Raw genomic sequence first — 6048 nt, forward strand, 5'->3', positions numbered from 1 at the left:
ACAGACTTTTAAATACACAACCCGGAGCTAGTGAGATGGCTCAGCAGGTACGGGCCCTTGCTGACAAGTCTAAAGACCCGAGTTCCATCCCTGGGACCCCCACGCGCCTCAAGATGGATTAAAAGGTCTAAATACACAACATAATGAAAAATACAGTCAGATGCCGTAGCACATGCCTGTAATCCTCATACTCGGGATGCTGAGGCAGAACGGCTATGCGTTCAAGGGCAGCTATGTGTGTCTCAAAAGTGATCAAGATCTGTCTTAAACAAAACAAGAAAGAGAAGGAAAAACAGGACAGCCCCGTCCTTAGGGGAACTTGTTTTAGTTGAGAGATAAAGTACAGGAATATAAAACCAAAAGTTGTAAAGAAGTTGTGCAAATAACACCTCCCAGCTGTCCTGTTGGCAGGTGGGGCATCCTGGGAAAGGGGCAGGAAGCTAGAACTTAGGTTACTGCCCTGGGGCCCAAGAACTCAACTGAAGGCTGCCTGTGCGGTGTAGAGGCTGGTAGCGGCTGGAACAGTCCTGAATGAGAGCTGAGTCAGAAGTGAAGGGTGAAGGGAGTCGGACAGAATTTATCTGGGGAAGGTTCCTAAAGGAGTAAGGAGTCAAGAGAAACTTGCCCCGAGACTAGCCGTGGTGGAGATGGGGGACGTGTTCCTTTGATTTGAACTGTGTTTCTACTTCATTTTTCACATTTTATGTATTTATTTTAGTGTGTGGACACAGTTCTCTCCTTCCACCACATGGGTCCTGGGGATCGAACCCAGGTCCTCAGGCTTGGCAGCAAGTGCCTTCACCCACTGAGCCGTCTCTCCAGCTCTTCAGTTTGTTTCCTTTTTAAAAAGCCTTTCATTTTTTTTTTCTGTGTATGGATATTTGGCCTGTATACATGTCTGTGCAACACTTGTGTGCCCATGGCCTGCTGAGGCCAGACGAGGAACTAGAGTCATAGATGGCTGTGAGCTGCCATGCGGATGCTGGGATACAAACCCCTGGTCCTCCGGAGAAGCAGCCAGTGCTCCTAACCACTGAGCCATCTCTCCAGCCCCCAGTCTGGTTTTACTTTAAATGCAGGAGGAGGGCACACCTCGGCACTCCAAGTAAACATCACAGACGAAAACACTATTTTCCTTTTGAAAATTTTTTTTATTATACATTAGTTGTACACAATAATGGGCTTCATGATGACATTTTCATATGTGTACATAATGTGCTTTCCTCCTCCTATTACCCTCTCTTGTCCCCCTCCCATTCCCACAGACTCCTTTCCGCTTCCCAACTACTCCTCCTGGTACTTTCGTGTGTGTGTGTGTGTGTGTGTGTGTGTGTGTGTGTGTGTGTGTTTGTGTGGTATGTGTGTGTTTTGTTCGGTGTGTGTGTGTGGTGTGTGTGTGTGTGGTGTGTGTGTATGTGTGTGTGTGGTGTGTGGGTTTGTGTGGTATGTGTGTGTTTTGTATGGGGTGTGTGTGTGTGTGTGTGTGTGTGTGTGTATGTGTGTGGTGTACGTGTTTGTGTGGTATGTGTGTGTTTTGTGTGGTGTGTGTGTTTGTGTGTGTGTGTGTTGATCCAATGAATTTAAATTGGGGTTACTTACAGGACCCCAAGAGGGGGGTTATTTATAGGAACATGAGTGACTTACCAGAAGCCACATCACTCAAAATAATATCTCTTCCACTTCCAGCAACCACTACATAAAGATCCTCAAGGAAGGATGGGGTCTTGTGAGCCTCCCCTCCACATAAAAACCAACTTTTTTAGGAGATTTTAAAATAAAATTGGAGCTATAAGCTGGATATGGTGGCACACACCTTTAATCCCAGCACTCGGGAGGCAGAGGCAGGTGGATCTCTAAGTTTCAAGGCCAGCCTGGACTACAGACCTAGTTCTAGGACAGCCAGGACTACACAGAGGAAACCTTGTCTTAAAAAAAACCCAAAATAAATAAAAAATAAAATGGAGTTGGGGGGACTTTGAGGAACTACTGATCTATGCAGATATTAGGCTGCTGCACAGGAATTTACTGTTTGCTTTTTGAGGTAGGGTTTCATGCAGCCTAACCAACTCTCTGTATAACTAGGTGACCTGGAACTCCTCCTCCTACCTTTCAAGTGCTGGGCATACAGGCATGTAGCCTCCTGGCAAGAGAGACAGACTTCTTAAATTGGCTATGAAAATGACATGGGAATGAGAACTTTGAGCTGGACCAAGGCCTTGGAAGGTATTAATGTCTTTTATTGGATACAGCAGGCTCACAAACGACTAACGAACTTTTTACCTGTGCAGACAGCTCAACCAGTGGGGTGCAGCCAGGACCAGTAGCCGGGCGGGTGAGAGGTGTGTCTCTCTAACAGTGGCCATCCTCCCATGTAACTGTGGCTCTCCCTCTGACTTAAAGTCTGTGATGAATCACTGTGAAGCACTCCCTCGTAACTGTCCGATCTGTATTTTTCCCAGCTGCAGTTCTTAGACCTCGGATAAAGTCGTCTGGCTTTCAAGGCGTCTGAGCTGGACTTCCTCAGAAGGAAGTGGAGAATGTATGAGGCTGGGGACAGAAGTTAGGAGAGAAAGGGGATGATGAGTCTGACCTAGCTGTCCCCGGCTCATCTTCTAGATCCTCTTCCATCACCTCTTCCGTATCGTCTTCCCAGGCAGAAGCTCCTCTGGCCTCTCAAGTGATCGCTTTTGGGAGTCCACCTCCCGGCTGCCCGTCTCTCCTAACCCGATGTCTCCACCCAAAGCCTCACACAGTAGAACATGCAACAGCCTTCTGCCTGTGAGGAGGCTGCATCCAGATTCACAGTGCAGGGGTGTTCACCTCATTCCTGCTTACTTTCTTGTATTACTGTCTTAATATAGTACAGATTACATATGATAAAATGCCCTCTTCTTAAGAGTGCAGCCCAGTAAGCTTTTACAGATGTTTCTAATTGGGTAGTGTGGGGGTAAAGGAAGATCTCCTTCTGTCCTTTGAAAGTTTGCCAAAACAAACTGAGGAATATTAAATAGGATAAAAAGTTAAACCCCCATATGGGAGAACTCACAGGGGTGCGATTACCTACCCAACCAACGTCACTTGGAGGCTTAGGTGTCTCTTTTTCTATAGGAGAGGAGAGAATAGACACATTTAGACAATTTTATCAGAAAGTGCCTGGTTCTGGAGGCAGTCTCTTGGAGTCCAAATGAGCACAGGAACAGTTGTTAGCTTACACAGAAGTACGATCAGGTGTGTCCTGGTCCCCAGTCTTTCTTTCTGAGGTGGACGATGGTCTCCCTTTGTAATCTGGCCTCACTGCTGAGAAAGGATTTCCACAGAGCTCTCTCTCCATGCTTAGGGGAGCCGGGCAGGGAAGGGTTCAGGGAAGGCGGAGGGTCCAGCTCAGTGACAGAACATGCATGTAGTATGGAATGGATAATGCCCTGAGTGTGGTTCTTAGCACCTAATAGGGAAATAGACAGACAGACAAAAACAAAAGGTGTAAAGAGAAAAGAAAAAAAGAAGGGAGGGGAAGAGGGGAAAAGAGAGGAGAAAGGGAAGGGGAGGGGTGGGGAGGGGAAAAGAGAGGAGAAAGGGAAGGGGAGGGGTGGGGAGGGGAAAAGAGAGGAAAGTATAGGTAGGTTACAGGTCTTGATTTTAAACACGTTTAGCCTTTTACTTTTTATTTAGCTCAAGTTGCTCAGCTTGCCAAAAAATGCAGTATATTGGAGCTGTCCTCTAAAAGTCAACAACAGTAGCTTCTATTCAGGTCAAACTATAAAATATTTATATCATCCCAGACCCCGGGCTGCCTCACTGTCACCAGGGTCATTGCCATTGTGGCAGAGAAGCCAGCCAACAGGGCAATGTAGCTGGGATGCATCATCTGGAAGAATCATGAAGAGTTCCAGGTACTCGGACTGGAGAACGAGTGAAATCCCTGCGTCCAGATCACGTGTCGGAAAGACTAACAGGGTCAGAGCAGGAGGGTCGTTCTGTGTGAGGCCTTGGGGAACAGTTACAGGAGGAACATTCCAGTTCAGTGGAAGACATCTTCCCCAGAGCTGACTCACAGTGGAAGCAGGCCTCTAGCAAATGACAAGCGGGGGCTGGAGAGATGGCTCAGCGGTTAGAGCACTGGCTGCTCTTCCAGAGGACACAGGTTGGATTCCCAACACCCACTGGGAATGGTGGCTAACAACTGTCTGTAACTCCAGCTCCAGGTAATCTGACCTCCAGCGGCACCAGGTATGCACATGGTGCACAGACATTCATGCAGGCAAATCATACATAAAGTAAATAAACCTAAACAAATTAAAAATGAGAAGAAAACCGCACAGTGCTGGCACACACCTTTAATCCCAGCACTCGGGAGGCAGAGACAAGCAGATCTCTGTGAGTTCAAGGCTAGCCTGGTCTACAGAGCTAGTTCCAGGACAGCCAAGGCTACACAGAGAAACCCTGTCTTGGAAAAAAAAAAATGAGAAGAAAATGACAAGCAAATTCTCCATCAGTAGAAATGGCAGTCGGGGATAACGCGATCCAGCTATCACTGGGACATAAGGGAGGAGGTAGGGCTCTGAACCCGAGGTCACCCTTCCCATCTCTGAGCTCCCATTGGTCTAGAATTTTTTTTTTTTTTTTTTGGTTTTTCGAGACAGGGTTTCTCTGTGTAGCTTCGTGCCTTTCCTGGAACTCACTTGGTAGTCCAGGCTGGCCTCGAACTCACAGAGATCCGCCTGGCTCTGCCTCCCAAGTGCTGGGATTAAAGGCGTGCGCCACCACCGCCCGGCCTTGTTTGTTTGTTTTTCGAAACAGGGTTTCTCTGTGTAGCTTTGCGCCTTTCCTGGAACTCACTTGGTAGCCCAGGCTGGCCTCGAACTCACAGACATACGCCTGCCTCTGCCTCCCGAGTGCTGGGATTAAAGGTGTGCGCCACCACCGCCTGGTGGTCTAGAATTTTATAGCAGTGGCTGAGAGGACTCAAAAGTAGTGGTTACAAGTTGGTTTGTTGTTGTTGTTGTTGGTTTGTTTGTTTGTTTGTTTTCCAAATGATGACTTTGTACTTTATTCCAAGTCCTGTAAAGCCCACCTTCAACCCCATTAAGTTAATCCTTGCCAGCACCCACAGTGACTGAGACAGAGGGACACTTACTGGAGGCTTCTTCTGATGAATACAGTCCAGGACAGGACAGGTCCAAGACAGGATGAAACAGGTATGGGGTAGCACTTTGAGGTGGCCTGGCTACAAGAGAAGTTGATTGTCTCCACTTCATACCAAGTTGTCATGGGGGTCACTCAGCCAAACACTTTCTGGGAACTTTCAATCCTGGTACCCCTGGACACATGTGGGCACCAATGTCACAACCTCCACCACTATTGGAACATGTGGCAAAGGAGACACTTGAGGGCTTTACTGCTCTGCTCCAGGTTCGGGTACAGGCACCACAACCTAGCTCTCTGAGGAGCAGGACCACAGACACACAGACACAGACACACACAGACACACACAGACACACACAGACACACACACACACACACACACACACACACACACACACACACACAATCATCCAGGGCCACTTGGGTCTGCAGCAGGGTCCAGGGGTGTAAACAAGCCCCTCCACCCGCGCGCGCGCTGCGCAGACCTTTTCAAGTGGAAAGAGAACTCTCTCTGAAGGGTTACCTCAGAATTACTCCAGGAGTCCTAGGGTTTCTGCCCTCCCTCACTGCGCTGGGAAGAAACAGAGTCTCCATCAGAACCTGGTTTTCCTGCATGCCACCTGTGACAGGACAGGTGCGGGTGTTGCTCTCCTATCCCCAAGCTTGGAGTGAAGAAGACCTAAGTTTCTAAGGACTGGGGATACTTGCCTACCATGCTGTAGGCCTTGGGATCAATCCCAGAACCTAAAAGCAGCGAAAGGAAGACCCAAGTTTGGGGGAGTGGGGGGGGGGGCCCGGGAGCGGTTTGTTCCCAAAGGACAATATGCTGAGCCCCTTGAGGTTCCAAACGAAACCACAAAAAAACAGTGTTCACATGAGACTTTGTCTCCCGTGGTGGTGGTGGTG

Source organism: Peromyscus eremicus, chromosome 15 (assembly GCF_949786415.1).
Source record: "Peromyscus eremicus chromosome 15, PerEre_H2_v1, whole genome shotgun sequence".
In the NCBI taxonomy this organism is placed as follows: Eukaryota; Metazoa; Chordata; class Mammalia; order Rodentia; family Cricetidae; genus Peromyscus; species Peromyscus eremicus.